Below are 24,313 nucleotides of genomic sequence, written 5' to 3' on the forward strand. Positions count from 1 at the left end.
AGATTAAATGTTGGTAGATTTTTCTTTGTCACACTTACTTATAACTTTTATAAAATATTGTATTGAAATTACCAACGTTTTAGTTAATGTTAATAAATAAAATATTGATGTCGTAAAATTTAGTGATATTCATTTAGAACATTGCAAACTTGTCATCAATATTGCTGCTTTTAGATTAACGTCACTATCATGTTAAATATGGATACCAATTCTCTATAATTTTTCCCATGACATAGATATTTATATTTAATTTAATATGTACAATCGTAACTAACAACCACATGAAATATATGTAAAGAGAATGTTTTCTAATATTATAACCAAAGAGCAAAATAGCAAAATAATATTGATATTTAAGAGTCAAAACCCCGTCCAAAAGGATACATCATTACTGTCCACAAAAGCCTCTAATCCAAAGAATACCAACTAAGGTGGGACATGCCCCCGACTATGACAAAGGAAATTCAAAGTGCTAGGATAATAGATGAAAACTAAAAGAGAGACCAGGTCGTTTGAAAGATGGAGGGCTCACCACTTCACAGTTGACCGACCGGATAACTAGTTAGAAATTCATCAACCACAATATGATTGCTCACCAGGATAAATCCAGCTAGTATAACTAGTTAGAAATCCATCAACCATAATATGTTCAACAATCAAATCTTTTGACAAATTTTATATTACGACACTTTCGGTATGTACAAAAGATTGAAGATGCATTAGGGCTATCTAAGGACGCAAAATGAATAAATTCTTTGGTTCCATTCTCATATAATGGATCAAGCCTATTCAATAAGTTTATCTAGCTCTTATCCATTTAAGTGTATAACCTATACATGTAGCAAAAAAAGAATAAGCAAAATGTGTTTTTTCTTGATTAAAGCTGCCCATATTATTATTTTTTAGGCTAACAAAGTTGTACATGTTCATTTCTAAGAACTAAAAAACACTTTTGAAAATTCTTTGATAACAAAGAATTAGACCTCCATAATATTAAACGAAATAAAAAGCACTTAATAACCGGCAATCAATGTTCTTGTAGTACTGTTGCCATCGTTGTATACTCAAAACTGCAAATCAATAGCAAACTTTCAATAAACATATAAAATAGATGTCGGTTTTTTTTGGTTATTTCTAGTAGGAAAATGACCCTTTTAGAATCTTATAGATAAAGAAGATTTTTTGTAAAAGAACACACATTCATTTTCAAGTCATTAGTACACATTCCAAGTAACTACCCAATAATTGTGAACACACATTCATTTTGTGAGAATGTTACATTAAATCGTAGAAAGACAAAATGGAAGGAGTAAAAAGATATTTCATATCCACCTACACTTAAACAAATCGAAGTAACTATTTCACTTCTCAAGTGACAACATTTTCACTAAATTCAATACAAAATTTTACATTTCAAGTAACTACACCTAAACATTTCAACTCACTAATACTAAATTCAAAACAAAAGATCATATTTCAAGTACCTACACTTAAACAAATCGAAGTAACTAATTCGTTTCACAAGTCACCAAACTTAACAAAATTCAAAACAAAAGATCACATTCAAGTACCTACACCTAAACATTTCAAGTCACTAATTCATAATTCAAGTTACCAAGCTTAACTAAATTTAAAACAAAAGATCATATTTCAAGTGCCTACACTTAAACAAATCAAAGTAACTAATTCGCTTCACAAGTTACCAAACTTAACATAGTTCAAAACAAAAGATCACATTTCAAGTACCTACACTTAAACAAATTGAAGTAACTAAGTCCCTTCTCAAGTAACCACACTTTGCTAAATTCAAAACAAAACTTCACATTTCAAGTAACTACACCTAAACATTTTAACTCATTACTTTGCTTCACAAGTTACCAAACTTAACTAAATTCAAAACAAAGATCGCATTTCAAGTACCTACACTTAAACAAATTGAAGTAACTAATTCACTTCTCAAGTGACAACACTTTACTAAATTCAAAACAAAAGTTCACATTTCAAGTAACTACACCTAAACATTACAACTCACTAATTCACTTCACAAGTTACCAAACTTAAATAAATTCAAAACAAAAAATCGCATTTCAAGTACCTACACTTAAACAAATCTAAGTAACTAATTCACTTCTCAAGTGACAATACTTTACTAAATTCAAAATAAAAGTTCACATTTCAAGTAACTACACCTAAACAAATCGAAGTAACTAAGCCCCTTCTCAAGTGACCACACTATATTAAATTCAAAATAAAACTTCAAATTTCAAGTAACTACACCTAAGCATTTCAAGTCACTAATTCACTTCACAAGTTATCAAACTTACATAAATTCAAAACCCAAGTTCACCTTTCAAGTACCTACACCTAAATATTTTCAAGTCACTAAGTCACTTCTCAAGTGACACACTTTTCTAAATGCAAAACAAAAGTTCACATTTCAAGTAACTACACCTAAACATTTCAACTCACTAATTCACTTATCAAGTGGCCAAACTTAACTAAATTCAAAATAAAATATCATATTTCAAGTACCTACACTTAAACAAATCGAAGTAACTAATTCCTTCTCAAGTGACCACACTTTACTAAATTCAAAACAAAACTTCACATTTCAAGTAACTACACCTAAACATTTCAAGTCACTAATTCATTTCACAAGTTACCAAACTTACCTAAATTCAAAACCCAAGTTCATCTTTCAAGTACCTACACCTAAACATTTTCAAGTCACTAAGTCACTTCTCTAGTGACCACACTAGTAAATGCAAAACAAAAGTTCATATTTCAAGTAACTACACCTAAACATTTCAAGTCACTAATTCACTTCACAAGTTACCAACAACAATAAGAACAACAACATACCTAGTATATTTCCATTAAGTGGGGTCTGGGGAGGGAAAGTGTACGCGGTCCATACCTTTAACTCAAATGTAAGAGAGAGGCTATTTTCGACAGACCCCCAGCTCAAAATAAAGTAATCTAAGATAAGGAATAATAATAGTAATGAATAGTAATAACACAAGATACAATAGAAATTAACATATTCAATAATACCAAAATCAAGATGTTCCAAATACCACACCAAAACATATAGCATCCTAAACTCATACTAACCTTCTTACCTAATTCGCCTTCTCCACAACTTCCTATCTAGGGTCACGTCCTCAGTAAGCTGAAGCTGCTCCATATCATATCTAATCACCTCCCTCCAATATTTCTTCAATCCACATTTACCTCTCTTGAAACCATCCCTAGCCAATGCAATTGGCCTATGTTTCTAGAATACCACTAATTCCTAGAATATTAACTCCATATTCTCAAATAGGTCATTATTAGGCTTCTGATTCAAAAGAATTCAAATAGCAATTGCTAGTAGTTACCTGTAATTGGCCACTACAAACTTCAACCTCACCCTTGTAATAACATGAATAACATGATTATAATATTAGGAATATAAGCAATTCAAATAGCTAACCTTGAATCTATCAAAGAAAATTTCCTTTAGAAGCAGCGATTTGGGAGAGAAAAGGAACAAACTGTTATTTTCGTGCCCTCTTGTCTTTCAAACTTCTTGATCTTATTCTTAATAAATATGGTAAACACTTTCCACTTAAATCTATTGTTATAATAGGTCTCAAGAATTAAGAAAATATTGGTTTAGCCCATTAACTACCAACTAAAATAATATCTAAAATACCCAACTTTGAATAGATCCTTAAAATTTATTTGAAACCTCGAGAAAACAAACCAAATATATATATTAACTAAAAAGTACATTCTGGATCTATTGAAAATATTATGACATTAACTAGATTGTCTCAATCAAAGGTTGACCATAATCGGGTTTAACTTTATTAAAACTCAAGAATCCAATTAATGACTTAAATTGCCGCCAAAAACCTCAAGACTCGATACTACCCATTACCGTAAGTCATAAATCACGTCTAAACACTACGAGGAGGGTTAAAATAAGAAAAATTAACAAAACAACTTAAAGGGTCATTACAGCAACATAATGACATATGCTGATATATTTATTTTCTGGGGTCTGGGGAGGGTAAAGTGTACGCAGTCTATACCACTACCTCAGAGGTGACTGTAACTCTTGAAGAAGAATGATGATAAGAAAATGTAGATGCGACGTCAAGTGGTAAGGGTGAGATATGAGATAGTTTTAGTAGAATCAAGTTCAATGGATTTAGTTAAATGTAAAACAAGACTCTTAAGATTCAACTATTCATAAAGAAATAAGACACTGATTACATCCTTGGAATTCACCTTCAAATTTTGATTTAACAAGTATAATATCACTTTCTCTGATTAAGTGAACTAATATGGAAAACACAAAAATATTTTGATCATATATGTTGGTGGCCGAGTTAAATTAGGGTAAAAAGAACCATTATTGTGTTGGCACTCATGTTGACATCAAAGTTATATGATTACAGATACGTGAAGTCCAACCATGACCATGCTTAAATCAATAAGCCAACTAGCTCTGTGGTTTTAGTGATTTTTTCACCAAATGGGTGATAAGCATGGCTTGACTTAACAGCAAAGACATAACCCCTTTCACCCGAATATATTATTGGTTGCTTATTCTCTCGTTTTTATAGCTTAACTTTAGGGAACAAAGACGTTTCCTTTTTGCTTGTTCCTCAAGAACGTTATACCTGAACAACCTTATCATTCAACCTCATGTTAACAAAGAACTGAGACAGTCCTGCAAATTGCTAATACTCTCAAAGACTTGAACAAAGTTTCTCTTACATATAACAACATCAGAAACCAAAAGTGAAACCTAATAATCATTTTTCTTATGCAGCCTATCCCTTTTGGAGCTGACCCAACTAAGCAAACATACATTCAAAACAAATAAAAGTAAAAAAGTCCAGCCCAGCGTACTAAGGCTCCCGCTATGCAGAGAGGTCCGGGCTACAACAGCTTAGTTTACACAACCTTACCTTGCATTTTCTAGCAGAGGTTGTGTATAACAATTAAATCAAACCAATCTAGCACAAAACTAGATCCAACTTTTAAACATACATAAATAAATTGCAAAAAATGCATTCAAAAAAATAAGAATAAATCTAATTCATTAATTGCGAAATCAGATTAAAGATATGAGAGTGATGGACTTACTTGAAAAGCAATTAAAGAGAAAGCTGAAGGCGATGAGCGTGAGCATCGAGCGTCATCCAACAACTAGGGCTAAAATCAATTTGTTGTCGGGTCCTTGCACTTCACAACCCTTTTTAACTTTTGACCTATATTTTACAAGTTTGCAAATATAGACATACTCACAACTCTTTTATTAAAATAAATAAATAATTCTTCTAGTATTCGGTACTTATATTGAAGTTAAAGTAATTTGAATTTACATTGATAGAGCTCATTTAGGGGAACGCGCTCTAATCCCTACCAAGGATTTTCTATACTCTGTGCTCAAAATTGAAACTTCTAGACTCTGGTTAAGAGTTGGAGGCCCATTAACTTCACCACATCTTCGTAGACACTTCACAAGTTACCATTTCAAGTACCTACTTTCAAGTACCTACACTTAAACAAATCGAAGTCACTAATTCACTTCACAGGTTACCAAACATAACAAAATTCAAAGAACAAGTTCAAAACACCCATTTCAAGTACCTACTTTCAAGTACCTACACTTAAACAAATCGAAGTCACTAATTCACTTCACAGGTTACCAAACATAACAAAATTCAAAGAACAAGTTCAAAACACAAGTCACTGATTCATACTTCAAGTAACTACACTTAATCACTTTCAAGCAACTAATTCATTTATAGTATAAGTCAAACAATTGAACAAGTGTAATAAAGCAAATAAGTAGAGGTGATGCATGTCCCCCTCACACCATATAATCATCACAAAATTCTTAGGGCTTTCAAAGCCTTCTATAGAGAACAATCCCACCTTAACACTATATTTAAAGACTTCATTATAAGAAAATAGAGATAAATCAACTTACCTTTGCTTGTCCTAAATTAAAGAGAAAGAGACAAGCGGTTTCCAAAAAAATAACAAAGCAATTCGTTTTCGAATTCGGACTCAGTCAAAAAGAAACACTATGTTAGTAATGTAAGTCATTGATAGCAATAGACTCTAAAAAGGAAACGGTTCACAAAAACTCTGTAAATAATATCACATTTATACCTCGTAATACAACGTGTTAGTCAAATAAATAATAATCTGTTAATTAAATTACGTTATTACACTTCAACAATATAGCCTTGACTATATTGACACAAGTAGTATATTTTCTCAATAGTATAATATCAATGTATTATTTAAAATATTTTGATATATAGATTCAATTATCTAACTTTTGATTACTGCATACGTTACTACACAAGATATATGAATATATACATATATTCGATTGGCTATCAACTTCTAAATATGTACTATATACATCACATAAATGGTTTATTACCCTATAATAATACAACTTATTTCACATATACTCGGATAAATTATCGGTTATTTGATTATCTTTCATTAATATAACTTCAACGTACAGTATATTATTACTTCAATAATTTCAAATCAAGGTACGTATTCAATATGTTTGGATGGATCTGCTAGTTTTTGACTGCATCATTCATCGATCACTACATCATATATATATATATATATATATATATATATATATATATATATATATATATCAAATATTGAATATGTACTATATACATCACATCCATAAGTATATTACCTCATAATACAACGCATTTATTATATTTTGATAAATTATCGGTTATATATGTACATTACATTATTATAACTCCAATAGCATAATATTATTACCTCAATTGTATGATATAGACATATTCATTATACAAAGATTATGTTTAACGTAGTTTAACGTATATACAATGAAAAATATTTATTTTATATATTGAAACATCAGTAAAAAATAAAGATTATGTTTAACGTAATTTATTTACTTTATTTGATATTTTTTTAGTATAATTTTTTTATAAAATCTAAGTTTGATTGGTTTTTATTATTATTATATTATTTATCGACTACGTGTGATCAATGTAATTTTAAAAAAATATTTGATTTTACATATAATAATTAAAATATATTTTTTTAATCAAAAGTGACCTCAAGTGGTTGTTTTGCGATTACTTTTAATAAAAAGTGACCACAAGTGGTCTCTTTTTAAAAATATTTTCTTTTTCTATTTTATAAATAGAAAAGCGACCACTTGTGGTCACTTTGATATAAATACTAGTTTAGGTGTAAGCGCCTCGCGCGTGTACCTCACTTTATTGAGTTTAAATGTTATACTAAATAGGATATTTTTCTAAATAACAAAGATAAATACAATAATTAAATTCAACATCTTTTGAATAATTTATTTAATTAAACCTAACCTTTACCAAAAAAAAATTTCAAAGCCGGTCAACATTCATCTACTACTTGTAAAATGCAACAAAACAATACGATAATAGAGACGTCCAAAAATATAATTACATAAATTTTCTCAAAGCCGTCTGTGACTCATCTACCATCTGTAAACTATAACAAAATAATACTATAATAGAGATATTAAAATAATACAATTAAACTTAACTTTTACTCATAAAAAAAATTCTCAAAACAGAAATATAAAAATTATACAATTAAACCTAACATTTACCTAAAAAAAATCCTCAAAGCTGACTGACATTCATCTACCATCTGTAAATTCATCTACGACCTATAATCTACATAAAATAATACAATAGTGATTACAAAACTTTAATTTTAATGAAAATAATTCTTGTGTGAGCGAAAATTTTGACCCTCAAGAGTGACTTGAATGAAAACAAAGAAGACATATATATATACACACATTGAATTCTATTATGTTGACAAAAACAGTGAAGAAGTTGAGGGTGAGAAAATTAACCATCCACCAATCATATTTTCCAAATAAGTAAATTGATTTCTTCGGTAGTTTAACGTGCATCTCAATATTTATAGAAGTGTTTTCTTAATAGAATCCTATTTTGGGAGTATTTTTCTATAAAAGGAAAAAGATTACTTGATTCTCCTTTCATATATTTTAGGAGTCCCATATATTTTAGGAGTCGAGTTAATATAATAAAAATAATTAAATAATAATTAAACAAAATTGTGAAAAGACAGTTTTGTAGAAGTGTCTTTTAATAAAAGATGAAAAGTTCAAATCATTTTTCTAAAGTTCTTCACAATTTTAATATATTATAGATTATAGATTATAGATATAGATAAGTCAAATATATTTACAAAAGTGTTATTGAGTTTTCTTTTTTTCTTTTTTTAGATTTTTTTTTAAAGGAAATTAACGTGGGTAATTAGTTGAAGGCTACTTCTAATAAGGATTAACTTATTTTACAATTATACATCTTCTTAAAAAGATTTTTTAAGTGTTATTATGTTTTCTTTTTTTACTTTTTTTCGGATTTTTTCTTTTAAAAACGTGGAGAATATTTAAAGACTAATTCTAATAAAGAGCAACTTCTTTCCAATTATACATTTTAATTAAAAAAATAAAAAAGAATTAGAAAATCTTGACCATATATAAGTTTTCATATATGTAGGAGTGTTATTTTTGTATATTTATTATAGTCAATATATTATATTATAATAATTGAAGGAAATAGGTGAAAAGACAATTTTTTCTATTGCAAAAACTTTTAACGAAGGGCAAAAAATTCAAATCACTTTTCTAAGGGTCTTCACACTTTTAATATATTATATATTTTTATTTAATTTTTAAAGAGCGTGAGACTGATGTTTGGTAGGTTGTGGATTAAGATTAGGTTAAGTGATTTTAAAAGGAAAAAAGGGAAACTCAATCTCAAGCGTTGGATCAATTTTGATCAACGACTGAGATTTAAAGTTATGGGGAATTCTAAATTTAGTCAAAATTAGATTAAAAATTAAAATGAAATTGAGTCCAATTGGACACAATTTAGTCTAAGATTGCTATAAATCTGACACAATTTAGGCTAGAATTGTCATAAATTTGATAAAATTAGGCTAAAAATAAGTGAATCAGACAAATTAAATGAAATTGGTTGTTATTTTAATGCAAATAATTTAATGCAATGCATATATAAATCAGATAATTAGTTATTTTATAATTTCATTAACACGAGTAGTATATTTCCTAATATCGTAAAATAATATATATCATTGCATTTCATAAATTAGAATGAATTTTGATTAATTAGCTGTTAAATATGATGTTATTTACCATGTAATACAGTGTATTAATCAGATGAATTATCAGTTAATTAGCTTACGTTATTATAACGTCAATAGTACATCCTTGATATACATTAACACGAGTAGTTTTTTCAATGGTATGAATCAATGTATTAGTCAGAATACTTGGAGATATAGATCACTTAGCTAGATTTTGATTACTACGTACATTACTACACTATATATACGTAATATACATGTATTTGATTGACTATCATCTTTGAAATACTTATTATATACATCACATACACGAGTATATTACCCCTTAATACAACGTATTTCACATATACTCAAATAAATTACCGATTAGTTTATCTTAGGTTATTATATATATCTTCAATAATAAATTTAGTTTAAATTGTATAGTTCAAAGAGAAACTAAAACCGTTTTTGATAAATAGTGATGAATAACTTAAAAAGATTTTCAAAATTAGGTGTAGATATCAGTAATTAGCAATTAATTATATGTTTTAATGATAATTTTGTCAATGGTTGTTAAAAATGACAATTATAATAAACATCTAATATATTCAACATTTATATCAAATGCCACTATTTTTTAGCATTGTTTTCGCTAAATGTCACTGAAATCAATAACATTTACATTAAACATCATAATATATTCAACGTTTGCATCAAATGTCACTATTTTATTGACTCTTTTCCTAAATATCACTAAAATCAATGACATTTTGCAATAAATGTCCTTATTCTAATGATATTATTTATCAAATGTTGTCGTTTTGACGACATTTGATATTAAATGTCATTATTTTATGACAATTGTTCATAAATGTGAAGAAATTCTTCATTTTCTAACATTTATTTCAAATCACTACTAGAAATTATCCCTATTGCAACGAACCTTTTGACATCGGTTCCAAAAGCATTGCTATAGAAGGTCTATTGCAACAGTTGTAACCGTTGCAAGAAAAATTATTGTAGTAGAGCTATTTGGTACTACAACCATTGCTATTGATAGATAAGCTTGCAATAGGGTGTCTTATAGTGATGGTTGGATGAACCGTTGCCATAAACACACCTATGGCAACGCTTTATTGAGAAAAAGGTTATTATATCGATTTTATTTTCCCTCCACTTGTTGTGCTATTTGTTTCATTAGAAGCATAAAGAGAGAAATCAAATCCAAACATTCTTCTTTGCGAAACACTTTTTTTCCTTTCCCTTCTTTTCTCATCCACCACCTCTTTCCCATCTCCGTCGAGCACCGCCAGTTTAAGGGTTTTAACGATGATGATATCGATAACTTTGTTGACCTCAATGAACTCATTTCTGCCGTACAGCACCTCCGTCCCCCCCCCCCCCTATAGTGGCCACTCAAGTTATATCTCATCGTCCAACTTGAAGCCTATGTTGATGTTCTTTGAGGAATGAGATGAAGATAAGTTAGTAGGTATTTCTTAATCTCCATCCTCTAATTCCTCTTTAATTATGAAACTGCCACTGAGACTTCCAATCGATTCCCAATTTGAAACCTGAACTGGAGCTTGACATTAAAGATCGAGATTGATATCGAATTATATGGTTAAGATATTTTGTTTTTGATATAGTATAATATTTCTTTCTTGTGAATTTTGTGAGATATATACTGTGATTGTGTTCTAGTGAAATATGCCAAGGCGTTTTTGTGTTGGAAAAGAGTGAGAATGTTGTATGGGTTGGAGGAATTGCCAAGGCCATCACAAATGGAGAAATTGCGTGAGAAATGGATGCCATACCAGCCGATTGGGGTATGGTATATGTGGCAGTTAATTGAGGGAAATGGAACCCCAACTACTGCACCAATAGTGATGGAGGGTGGTCATGTGCATCCCTTACGACAAATTGAACCTCAGCAGGAGGTACAACAACATCAATTGCAAATTCTGAAGCCTATTAACGACGTTAGCAACCTTGGGTATGTGTACCAACATGCTTCATAATGCTTACATAATATATTCTAGATAAATGCATATGATGCACATTGTATTCGCCACACATTATGATTCAATTGCAGAGTAAATAAAATTGTTTGTTATTGTATATTAGATGATTTTTATGTCAAGAAAGGTTAAGTGTATTCGTTGTCCAACAAATGTTTTATTTTGCACGAATGTCGTGTATTCGGTGTGATTCAAGACTCCAATCTACATATATTAGCTAGTTACCTTAAGAAAGTTTTATTGTAATTGTGGCCTTTGGGGGGGGGGGGTATGAATTTTCTAGATTGAGTCCACATATATATATCTACTTGAGTTCAAAAGATCTTTGTCCTAGTCAACAGTAATGTATTTTCCCTGTGTTAGGTCTACATCATATAAGTTGAGTTTAGATCCGGAAATGGATAAACTTTCAAATCCAAATCATCAGTGAGATATATACTCCATTCATGTTACAAGTGTTAGTTTGCTGCATGTTTGCAGTAAAAATCTGAAGGAGAGCCTTAGAGTAACATAAAATTGTCTCCGTGTGACCTATAGGTCACGAGTTCGATCCATGGAATCAGCCACTGATGCTGCATCAAGGTAACATTTCAACGTCACATCCCTTAGGGGTGCGGCTGTTCCTTGAACGTTGCATGAATGTGGGATGCTTAGTGCACCAGCCTGTCCTTTTCTTTGCTATTTAATGTAATATGATACTTTCTGATTTTACTAGTTGGTTAAATAATATATTAGCAGAATTCTTTAGAAGTGTTTCGTGCATTGCCCATTACAGAATACAATCGAAGGCTCTCACATTATAGTAGTCATCTATAGCTTTGAAAGGTCTTGTACCGCTAATAATCTTACTCAATTATTGGGGATAAAACTTTTAAATAATAGCCATTCTTCGGGTATGTCAAGAAACTATATTATGATATCAATATTATTTGAACAAATGCAAGATAGGCCATTGACTATTGAGTGTTATGACTTTGATTCAAACATAAAGCATGATGTAATTGGGTAAATGATTTTTCTTTCATCCTTCTGTCATTCCTGACCTCTACAGACTAGAAACTGATAGCCTTTCTTATATGACAATTGTAAGCAAGGTTCAAAAATCACTAGCATATTTAGAAGAGTTGCATTCGACTGGTTTGGGCGCAAATCTTTTCATACCAACTCCTGTGGGCCAAAATTTACAAAACAAGGTAAAAATCTCTATTGTCTGGAAAAGATACTTCTAGTTTAAACTTCATATATTTGTTTATTGAGGTCACTAATTTTATCAGGTCATAAAGAGACAACTTTTTGTAGAATGCTTTTACGAGAAAATGTAGCACGTATTCCTCGATTACTTGGCATGGGGTTATGAACTTAAATTCATGATGGCCTGGTATGTATTGGTTTATGTATATGTTTTGTACTCTTTCTCCTTCATGATATCAGGTTTGAGGAAAGTTGATTATATTTCTATAGCTATGTATGGGTGTATTGTGTTGCCTTCACCAATCTTATGATCATTATCTATGATTCCTTCTTTATTTTTGTCATTCGGTGTGTTAGATGGATCCACGTTAGGGGCTTAAAGTTCCTATTCTAGGAATGCCCATAATTTTGTGTACTCTGATTGTCTTGACTATCTGTATCATCTTGAATCTAGCTAATATATTGTAACACCCCGTATTTTTGGGCTAGAGTTTAGACCTCCGCTCCTACATATATAGACCCGAACTAAATTATTCTTGTAATGCCCTACATTTTGGGCTACAATATAGACCATGATTTTGATGTGTTGATAATCCCGAAGCAATAAATCCTATGCCAATATGGCATGTTAATTATTTGTGTAGTATGTGAATCCTTTCAAGCTAGAATTTAGACCATAGAGGTCCTTCAACTCAAGGACGAGTTAAAACTATTTCGATCGATTAAGTTTTAGTGGATATTATAATTTGTGTCAACTTCTATCAACCATTACTCTTTGTATATGTCGAATTAGAAAAGCCTACTATGTGTAAAATGATAGGTCTCCAAGTTATCTTTCCTACGATACCAATTTTGCTAAAATTCGGCACCCGAGCAAGAAGTTATGGCCTTTCAAAGTAATATGCATTGCCAAAGCAATCGCACATGGCCACTGGAAAGCATAAGCAATAGCATAGGCGGCGCCTATGTAAACATAAGCGATAGCCTAGGTGGCGCCTATGTAAACATAGGTGATGGCATAGGCGGCGCCTATGTAAAGGTTTCAAGTGACTTAAACACTCTATTTTGGGTGGGTGGGTGGGGGGGGGAATGGTCCTTTTCCACCCTTACTTAGCCCTAAACATGAAATTCAGTCCCAAAGACCCCAAAATACACCTTCATTTATCAAAAGTGCTTAAGGATTCTCCTTAGGGTTTAAAAATAAAAACCCAAGCAACTCAAGATTCAACCGGGGGTTTTAGAAACTAATTGTATATTTGGAATCCCCAGAACATAGACTTCAAGAAGTACCTATAATCTTCGCATATAGAGGTACGTGGGGTTATCTCAAAAATCTCATGGGCTTTAAAAATTCATGTTTTCAAAATGGGGGTTTTGAAATTACGAATATGATTATGTTTTAAATGTTTTTTGATATTGATTTAATCTTTAGGCCTAATTCCAATGTGATTTGATATATTATATATTGATATGTATGTGTTTCATAATGATGATAAATTGAGAGCATGAATTACACGGAACCCCTCTCTTGATATGATATTGTTTTAAGTTTTCACATGATATGAATCATTTGAAATCATCTTGAAATGCATGTCATGAAATGTCTTAAAAATGTCATGATTTGTATATGGTTTTTGACTTTTAAATAGAGGATTGTTTTGTTCATGTTGAAATATTTTGCATACAATGATTGAATCAAGAGAATGATATGATACTGATGACTTGCAATTCGGGTATGATGATACCCTATAGTGTATGACATGTGATTGATTTGAACAAAGTTTGAATACATTGATTTTTATGAGAAAGGTGGATGCCCGAAGAAGGCGTTTGAGTGAAAGGGCTCATTGCTGGAAATCGTAATTGCCGATGCGGATCATATGATATTGTATCCTATATGAGAGGATAATAAAATAATTAGGACATCTCACATGGGGGGATTCCCTGCGGTGTACTCACATGGGGGTATATCGGCTCCAAATCCTAGCGGCTACTTGGATTAGAGGCTTGACCACTGAGCACCAGAGGCGGATTCCACATAGCCGTGGAATTACAATTGTAGGGTATTTCACCTAGCTCAAGTGCATTACATTGGTATTGAAAACTATTACATTATGCCTATGTGTTTTCAAATAATTTGATATGAAACTACTTTAAAATGGCTCTCACCTATATTGCGTAAAAATATTATATTTCTGTTTTGATTTCTCTGCGTAGCAGTACTTTTGTATTGACCCCCTTTTCTTCCAAGTTCGGAGGCACAGTCTAGGGGTCCAGACAACCAGTAGATTTCTTTCGACAGATCGCAGAATCAAGTGGTGATCCTTCTATATTTTGGAAGGCCTGATGTCTGTAGTTTAATTTATCATTTATTAGTTTTGGTTCTACAAGGGACCTTGTCCCAGTTTTTAGATAGACATTTGTTTTAGTCATGTAGTAGAGATTTCGCAGACTTATAGAGATATTGTGTTGAGATTCTAGAACATTATTCCCCATTATTACTTTTGCATGATTCTTGACCATGTTTCCATTATATTGTGTATCTTTCGCATTTTTTTATCATACACATTGTGTTCATGATTACCAGATAGATAGGGGTGTTTTGGGCCTCATGGTTTAGAATACTCGTCACCGCCAGGGCCACAGTTTGGGTTTTGACAAACTTGGTATCAAAGCACGGTTCATGGTCCCAGGGGGTCTGTGAAATCGCTTCGAGTAGAGTCTTGTTTATGGGTGTGTAGCGTGCCACACTAATAAGTAGGAGGCTACTAGGCGTTTAGGAATGTTTCTCTTTCTTTATGTTCTAGTTCGTGCAATAGAGTCAGACTATTCCTCTTTCATACTAAAATTCATGCTATGGTGTCGCCCATACGAAAGTAACAGTCATCCCAATTCTTTCCTTACTCGGATATTCTCAAATATGTCTCATCATTGGGCCGATTCAAGTACAGAAGTTTAGAGTCTAAATGGTATGGTTTGTTCTGATCGAATCATATAAGATTTTTGTAAGGACTTAAGAAGAGTTCGTTAATGCTTCAGAAGGTGTTGGTTCTAGTGTAAACCTTGATTTTGATGAAATCGTGCTTTTCAGCCTACAATATTAAGTGTATTCAGTTCTTTTCAGAACTTATGTTGCCAGTGTCACGCTTCAGAGGTAATAAGGTATAGCAGAATATTGGAGCTGTATTTCCACCCGAATAGTAGTGTGTGTTAAAGTGTTGTTATCATGACCTATTGGTAAGGAAATTAGACCAAGAAGTTGGTGATGTGAAGTCACAAAGTTAGAAGTCAGAGTGAGGATGATTTATTCCTTTATAGTGATAAACTAATTTGGTAGCTAGCAGCATATGTGGACAGTATGGTAGTCCATGGAGGAAGTGTTTGACTCCGATTTTTATTTCTACAGAGTAAGATGTGTATTCTTAGTTCATTGAATATTGCGTATTAAATCTCTATCTCATGAAATATTGTCATCAAAGTGTTGTTGAAAATAAAGTCTAGTGAAGCCGTGTGGGGATCTTTCGATTCACTAGCATAGTTGACTTGTCATTCATCCCATTTGCTCGTTCAAAATACAAAATCAAAGTCTAGTGAAGCCATGTGAGGCCTATTTGAATTCACTAGCAACTTATTGTCCAACTTGTTATTCTTTCATTGGTTTAATATATGTATGCTAAATCTGTTTACATGAGATTGAGTTGGTAAAGAGGTAATTCGTCTTTGTGAGTTATTTAGTATAAGGTAGAGAAAGAGTTGTCAGTCAGGGTGATTTATTGGTTGCTTAAATATGAATATGGCTATATTAGCGAGTAAGTTATGATTATAGACTCATGGTTGTTTTAGGAATTTGAAGCCAGTCAAAATGTATGATTGGGTGAGTAAGTATGAGGTGAGAAATCCATATAAGTAGAAAAGATTGTATGGGGTTATAATATAAGATTAAGGTTGATTATGTCTATTATGTGACCTTACCCCTTGACCTTCTTTTATTGGTAGTTGTAAACTAGTACTACTTATGAGAAGGTATGTAGCAGATTTTGAAGTATTTGGGATAGAATGTTCCAATTTGATGGATTAGTATATTATGTTGCACTCGTCATTAATGGTAGATGATTGATGCTAGACCATTCGCTTAAATTTAATGTAGGATATGGATGTTAGAATAGTGGCATGATATTAATGATGTATGTTTGTGGGAATAAATATTAGTAGGCTTGATATGATGAAATAGTACGTGCTAATGAGTTATGATAAGGGAGACCGAAAGGTCAAGGCCGATTATTGTGGTTAAGAATGTTCTAGTGCACTAGTGTTTCGTGATGTTTATTTATAGTTTCCAAGTGAAAATTTTGTGTAAGGTTGGGTTGTAAATCATGCATAACATTAGATATTAAGTCTGAATAGTTGATGTCCATGAAAGTGGATGTGAAGATTTCTAGGTTAATGAATACTAGTTGTATAGAAGTGATCTAATAGGCTTGAACGGTGCATGCAATAGATTAAGTTTATTTGATTCGTAGTGATGTATGATATCGTATGTGTGATGTAGAAGTATGCCTAAGGTGACATGAGATTGCGGCATTCTTTCTAAGGCTATTACATATTGCGTGTGGCTAGTAGTACTGTTGAGTTGGTAGATAGAAAAAGACTGGTAGATGTTATATGGGTTCTAAATAGTTAGGTTAAAGAGTTTTGCTTGATAGTGTCGAGCCTTTTATATGATGTTGATTCTCATAGTAATGAGGCATAAGTTGGGAGTCGCGATATTAGTACGCTATGTCGAAAGTTGTTTGGTTCATCAAAGGCTTGGTGATATCCATGTTAAGTGTTAGAATCTAAGTTTGAGTTTTGAAGGTTGAACTGATAGAAATAAGTGTGCAAACTAATGTATCCCAGAAGGTAGTCATTCGGGTTAAGTTCTATGATATGCATGCATTGTCATTTTTTTTTTCAGACCCTAGAGTGCAGTAAGTGTAGTTCTGTTATAATCTAGTAAAGGATCTCCCAAACTCTAGATGATGACTTAAAGCTAAGGGACAGATGATAGAACGAATGACCAAGTAAGGCTCTCAGATTCTAGTAGTGATGTAGTATGATTTAGAACATCAAAAAGTGAGGGTAAATCTTAACCCATTCCTACCTCAGTATTTTTTTTAGTTATTCGGATGCTTACTCATGCATTACGATCCAGTTTCGTGATCGTAGTTCATGATTCCTGTATATGATAGAGAGTCACGTACTCTTCCAGTTCTAAGATAATGAGTTCTAGTTCATTCAAGTAGTCGAAATCACATTCTTTATGTTATGAACTCTAGTTGAGTTCATGAAACTCATGACGCATGTACTCACTCTTTATAGTGTGCTTAGTCCCATATAAAAATCTTTTCATGCTTTAAGGTCTTATGTTTTAACCTTTTAGTGACCCTCCCTATGCAATGATAGTGGTGATGATATAAACGTTCTTGTTGATGGAAGATCATAGTATGCTTATTTAGATAAGGCCATAAGTATGAAGTAAGATTTGGGGCCAAGTCTTTGATACATGTGATGGTTAGTGGAAAAGTTTGTGTGTGTATGTTTTTAGGATAGCGCGTGGGAGTTATATTGATTATAGTTTAGAAACTATGTGAAGTATGTATTTATTGGTGATTACCTGGAAGTTAACATGTGGTTATAAATTAGGCTTGAATGAAGTTTTGGGATTGTAGTGGAAGGTCGCAATATGCATTAGCAACTTCATATTAAGAGTTCAGAGTAGTCATTGAAGTGGTAAGGCATGTCATACTTAGGATATGATCTTTAAAGGAGATATAGAAGATTGCATCATATGGTTTAGAATAATAGAGTTGTCTGGCATGTTGTATTTTTGTGACTTAGAGTTAGGGTTGATCACAGAGAAGGGATTAAGTTATTTCCGACATTAGTAGAAAAATTTGTCAATGCTCATATGAAAATTTTAAGCTGAGTTGAATGAATATGAAAATTACGAATCTGTTTACTTTTCTCTGTTTTCTATTACTTGTGGGTGTCGTATTTATGTTATGCCATCTTGTTCCATGCTTTACTATGAATTTGTTTAGTATTCCATGTCTCAAGATGGGGGTCTATCGGAAATAGCCTTTCTACTTCTTTAGAGGTAGAGGTATGGACTGCGTAGATCTTACCCTCCCCAGACCTCACTATATGGGAATACACTGGGTTTGTTGTTATTGTTGTAGTATAGTTTTGGGATATTCGGGAAGTACACTAAGCCTGAAAGTAAGAAGTTGTATTGCCAAAGGTCTGAAAATTCTATCCTAATCTAGGAATTATATGTCTATATTCCAGACTGCAGAGTAGTGTCAATGTTGTGATTTCCTCAGTTAGATGTCTTGTGTAATCCATACCCAAGATTCATGGCTCCCTATTACCACTAGAATTTCTTTAGAGAATTGTGCTTAAGAGATACTCCAGTTAAGTATGAAGGTGTAGTATAATTCAGTCTGTATGGACAATAAGTCAGTTTAGTAGTAAGATTCGCATGACTTGTTTTCTCGTCTTCGCACTTATTCATGCTACTCGAAATGTCAGACATACTAATATTCTAAGATAGAGTATACCAGTAGTTATGAGTATAGCCCAATTCATGCATCATGCATTAAATTCAGATTCCAGATGTTCAGTTATGATTCAATCCGTATGTACCCTGTGCATCACCTCAATTTTCTGAGCATCTTAGTGAATTGAGCATTCGTAGAGGGACATAGGGTCCCAAAGGTGAGATACCCCATTCAGTTGCATGCATATATTCTTATTACAAGCTCTGCACCAGTTATTATTGCGTATTCAGTCATACGTTCATACATCAGTTCAGTCAGATATGCATGTATTAGAAATGTATGTCCAATAGAAAAAGTTCAGCTTATTAGTGTATTCAGTTCTGCATTCATGAGAACAACTCAGTAACAAATCCATGCATCAGGTATGCATGTTTGTTATGAGAACTAAGCTTATGAGTAGCTTCAGTCGTGTATTCTATGCATCAGATATGCACGTCTGGTATAAGAATTTAGAACATTAGTAGTTCCAGTCTTATAGTCATGTTTCATATCAGTGTATTATTTCTTAGAGAAATATATCATGTCTTCCTTATTCCATACCTCTAAGCTTCAAGATGCTCATACCCATCATTCGAGAATGAATGATACTAAGGGGGAGATAATGTAACACCCCATATTTTTGGGCTAGAGTTTAGACCGTCGTTCCTACATATATAGACCCGAACTGAATTATTCTTGTAATGCCCCGCATTTTGGGCTACAACATAGACTATGATTTCAATACATTGATAATCCTGAAGCAATAAATCCTATGCCAATATGGCATGTTAATTATTTGTGTAGTATGTGAATCCTTTCAAGCTTGAATTTAGACCATAGAGGTCCTTCAACTCAAGGACGAGTTGAAACTATTTCGATCGATTAAGTTTTGGTGGACATTATAATTTGTGTCAACTTCTATCGGCCATGACTCTTTGTATATGTCAAATTAGAAAATCCTAGTATGTGTAAAATGATAGGTTTCCGAGTTAGCTTTCCAACGATACCAATTTTACTAAAATCTGGCACCCGAGCAAGAAGTTATGGCCTTTCAAGGTAATATACGTTGCCTAACCAATTGCACATGGCCACTGGAAAGCATAGGCGATAGCCTAGGCGGCGCCTATGTAAACATAGGCGATGGCATAGGCGGCGCCTATGTAAAGGTTTCAAGTGACTTAACCACTCTGTTTTTGGGGCAAAATGGTCTTTTTCCACCCTTACTTAGCCCTAAACACGAAATTCACTCCCAAAGACCCCAAAATACACCTTCATTCATCAAAAGTGCTCAAGGATTCTCCTTAGGGTTTCAAAATAAAAGCTCAAGCAACTTAAGATTCAACCGGGGATTTTAGAAACTAATTGTATATTTGGAATCCCCAGAACATAGGCTTCAAGAAGCACCTATAATCTTCTCATGTAGAGGTGCGTAGGGTTATCTCAAAAATCTCATGGGCTTTAAAAATTCATGTTTTTGAAATGGGGGTTTTGAAATTACGAATATGATTATATTTTAAACATTTTATGATATTGATTTGGTCTTTAGGCGTAATTCCAATATGATTTGCTATATTATATATGGATATGCATGTGTTTCATAATGATGATAAATTGAGAGCATGATTTACATAGAACCCCTCTCTTGATATGATATTGTTTTAAGTTTTCACATGATATGAATCGTTTGAAATCATCTTGAAATGCATGTCATGAATTGTCTTAAAAATGTCATGATTTGAATATGATTTTTGACTTTTAAAGAGAGGGTTGTTTTGTTTATGTTGAAATATATTACATATGATGAATGAATGAAGAGAATGATATGATATTGATGACTTGCAAGTCGGGTATGACGATATCCTACAGAGTATGACATGTGATTGATTTGAACAAAGTTTGAATGCATTGATTTTCATGAGAAAAGTGGATGCCCAAAGAAGGCGTTTGAATGAAAGGGCTCATCGCTGGAAATCGTAGTTGATGATGCGGGTCATATGATACTGTATCCTACATGGGAGGATAATAAAATAATTGGGACATCTCACATGGGGGGGATTCCCTGCAGTGTACTCACATGGGGGGTATATCGGCTTCAAATCCTGGAGGCTACTTGGATTGGAGGCTTGGCCGCTGAGCACTAGAGGCGGATTCCACATAGCCGTGGAATTAGAATTGTAGGTTATTCCACCTAGCTCAATCGCTTTACATTGGTATTGAAAACTATTACATTATTCTCATGTGTTTTCAAATAATTTGATATGAAACTGCTTTATAATTGCTCTCACCTATATTGTGTAAAAATATTATATTTCTATTTTGATTTCTCTACGTACCAGTAATTTTGTATTGACCCCCTCTCCTTCTAGGTTTGAAGGTACAGTCTAGGGGTCCAAACAACCAGTAGATTCCTTTCGACAAATCAAAGAATCAAGTGGTGAGCCTTCTATATTTTGGAAGGCCTGATGTTTGCAGTTTAATTTATCATTTATTATTTTTGGGTCTACTAGGAGCCTTGTCCTAGTTTTCAGATAGACATTTGTTTTATTCATGTAGTAGAGATTTTGCAGACGTTATGGAGATGTTGTATTGAGATTGCGGGACATTATTCCCCATTATTGCTTTCTCATGATTCTTGACCATGTTTCCATTATATTGTGTATCTTTCGCATTTTTTTATCATATGAATTATGTGCATGATTACCAGACAGATAGGGGTGTTTTGGGTCTCATGGTTCGGAATACTCATCATGGCCAAGGCCCTGGTTCGGGTCGTGACATATATGTCACTTTACTCCGCATGCATAGGATTTTTTTAGTATCATTATAGTATGAATTGCTTGGATTAACTAAAAGATGTAATCCCATGACAAAGTTTGATTGCTCCTTTCAAAATGATACACATATATTATGTTGATTCTTCTAATATCGCTTGTATTGATTTGCTTTCCTTAGCTTTCTTCTACAATGGATATTGGATATTTCTTATTTTTCATTTCAGTATACATTTGTTTTCTCACATGAGTTGTGTTTGTCAGCTTCTAATGGAAATCCATGCTTACCTGATTCATTGCATTATATCAATTTGTTTTTTTGATTGTCGTTGTCTCTGTTTGTTTTTTTTATCCCTTTTTCTTGTCTATCTCAGTAACTGAATAAGGATTAAAAAAACATAAAAATTAGGGAAATCTTAGAGAAGTCCAGTGCCAATGAAGTGGCCTATGCACTAGACCAATGTTGGATCGTTGATGAACTTCGTCTTTTAACTGTGATCCCTTGAGATAAAAAGTTTTCATATCCTTGTAGATATTGTGTTTGCGGCATCTGGGTAGCATAATCATGTTGAAATTTGAGATACTTGTTTATGGTTGTCTCGCGCTAATTGCCTGTTCTGTCTGAGGAAATATACTTTTATATAAACTAATAGTCCCTTTAGTTATAATTCTCAATATCTGCTACATTATTGCCTATAAAAGCTCGCATGGATAACTTGAGACATTTTTTGTTCTATGTTCTCATTTTGAACAATTTCTTTGTTCTAGTAGGTTTTTTCTTCATCAGGATGGAGGGAGGGTGATATATTTCTAGATGATGTCAACGCTTAATTGAAGAACAAAAATATTACAACTGATATTAAATTGGACTCAAGCTCCAATGTAAGTTCTGCAATTCTCTCTTCTATTTCACTGCTTATTTTGTTATCCCACTCTTCTATGGTGCTCTTGGATTTCTTCTCTTCATCTTTAGTGGTCATTTGACAATATATGAATGCACAACCTTTTTTGATTTACAATGCCATGTTTATATTTATAGCCTTCTTATCATTTACTTTTAGGGTAATTACTTAGCATAGTTTTCTTGTTCTTTCTCTTATACAATGAAATTAATCTGATATAATTATGTGACCGATGTTTATCTTTTCACAACCACCACACTTGATGAAGCTTCTCCAGGTTTGAAAACAATTTTAAGCTTCAGAGTTCTTAATCAATTGTCTGGAAAGGTAAACAACTCTACCATTTATTTGTCAAATATTGACATTGAAAGAAGAAAATATGTGGCTCTCTCTGTTATGAAAATAGCATCTCAAGCTATGCAAGTTCAATCCCATGTTTGGGTGCTCTGACCATCTTATTTCAACAATAGGAGTCCCATGTGTCTTTACTTTGTTTTTCATATATAAGAAAAATGAGAAATAAATAGATCATCTACTTTATAAGATTGTCCAATTTACATGGAAATTGAAGTCTAATTTTTTGGTGAAATTTTTAGCTCTGCAAAAGACAGATAATAGACAGAAATGACCTGATCGAGCTTCTTCTTTATGTTGAGAAGCTTTCTTAAGAAGGTTCTTGAAGTTCAAGGACTTCAGGCCTTTCCTTGTCTATAACAAGTGTTATCTGTCTGTCTGTAGTGATAACATGCTATCTGAACTTATTATGAACCCATTTGATATTTTATTTTTTGAAGTTACAGTGACTTGAAAAATCATGAATCTACAAGGGTGTTCAAGAAATCATCAAAAAATTAAAGAACTTTGTTTCAGCTAGATCACTTGCAGCTTTACGGAAAAAACGTATGCTAGAACACAAGAAGAAGAAGAATACAGGCTACATAGAATTTCTTGAAACTTATCGCAACTAGAACTTGATACTATGTAAAAACTTAACTAATCATTTAAGTACTTCACATACATTTTTCATTTGGATTTAGATTACTAGTTTAATTTGTTCCATATTTTGGATTATGTGATTATTAATGAATGATTTTGATTTATAATGTGTGTATAATTGGTTATTGTAATTTATTATGTATGTGAATACTAATTTATAATACGTCGCAATAGATGTTGTTGCAAACATCACAATAGATGTTGTTGCAATGGTTTGATGTCGTTGCAATAACTTCTATTGTAACGATTAGTAACTATTGCAATAGATGAAAATAGACGTCGCAAAAAATAACCGTCGTCATAGGTCAAGCTATGGCGATGGTTATAACCGTTGCAATAGATAAAAATAGGCATCTCAATAAGTCAAAAAATAACCATCGCCATAAGTCAAGCTATGACGACGGTTGTCTAAAACCATCATCATAGCTTGACCTATGGCGATGGTTCAGAAAACCTTCATATAAACCGTTGCCATAGACCTATCACAACGCCCACCTATAGGACGATTTCTGAACTGTTGCGGTAGAGCTATGACAATAGTTTTTCTGTCTATTGCAATGGTTTTGAAACCGTCACCATAGTGGTAATTTTTGGTAGTGAATGTCACTAAATAAATGTCGTCGTATCTATATTTTCTTGTATTGTGGAGACTTTGTTGGAGATAA

At 32.5% G+C, this 24,313-nt stretch overlaps 1 long non-coding RNA gene across 1 annotated transcript; it reads right to left on the reverse strand.

Moving 5' to 3' along the window:
• Positions 1–856: 856 nt before the first annotated feature.
• Positions 857–5,246, reverse strand: LOC124887391. The gene is made up of 2 exons (XR_007045028.1): positions 5,143–5,246; positions 857–1,070 (listed from the first exon to the last, which is right to left on the reverse strand). It is a non-coding gene; the product is annotated as an uncharacterized LOC124887391 (long non-coding RNA).
• Positions 5,247–24,313: the final 19,067 nt, after the last annotated feature.

Source organism: Capsicum annuum, chromosome 9, assembly GCF_002878395.1.
Source record: "Capsicum annuum cultivar UCD-10X-F1 chromosome 9, UCD10Xv1.1, whole genome shotgun sequence".
Taxonomy (NCBI): domain Eukaryota; kingdom Viridiplantae; phylum Streptophyta; class Magnoliopsida; order Solanales; family Solanaceae; genus Capsicum; species Capsicum annuum.